At 35.8% G+C, this 570-nt stretch overlaps 1 protein-coding gene across 1 annotated transcript in view; it reads left to right on the top strand.

Moving 5' to 3' along the window:
• Window positions 1–326: 326 nt before the first annotated feature.
• The window catches only part of LOC119581763, a gene marked incomplete at its 3' end in the record, with an annotated part of 38490 nt that continues 38246 nt past the window's right edge, over window positions 327–570 (top strand). Inside the window, 1 exon segment of the mRNA XM_037929897.1 lies at window positions 327–484.

The following is a 570-nucleotide window of genomic DNA, read 5'->3' as shown; positions in this document are numbered from 1 at the left end:
CGCTCTGTATCTAGAATTACCTGTATCTTCTTGTTGAACGTGCTGGAAAATCTGGCAATGTTTGGAGACTTCAATTCGGTCTCTTTTCCTTTTATTTCACACTTAATCCTGAAACCTGAATAGGTTTGCCATATTCATATAAAAATATATATTATTGCAGTATACTCCATTTAACTATGAAACGCATAGTATTTTCAAAGAACCAGCTAAGTTAACTAAATAACCCATAAGAAGCGATAAGAAAACAAATCTTTTTTTTTCCTATAGTATGCGAACGAAAACGTGTGAGGCGTAGCAGCAGTTGGTCTTTTCCGACTAGTAGGCAGTGTGACAAGAAGAAGTTACAAACGTATTGGATATAACCCGTGTCTTACACGATTATTATCAAATAGAATTAATCAGAAACCAAACGAAGCAAAGTAACTTTAACAACAGATTCTCTACCGAAAGCTGGGTATTCAACTTGGGAATATATCAAAATAAGGTATGGATTTCTGTGTTGTATATAATTGAGGAGCACTTCTGGATGGGTGCCTCCTAATCATTCTGTACAGAAGTAGGTGTGTGTGC

This window comes from Penaeus monodon, chromosome 15 (genome assembly GCF_015228065.2).
Source record: "Penaeus monodon isolate SGIC_2016 chromosome 15, NSTDA_Pmon_1, whole genome shotgun sequence".
Taxonomy (NCBI): Eukaryota; Metazoa; Arthropoda; class Malacostraca; order Decapoda; family Penaeidae; genus Penaeus; species Penaeus monodon.
Note: the sequence above shows the minus strand (reverse complement) of the source record. Positions and strands in the feature narration are given on the sequence as shown.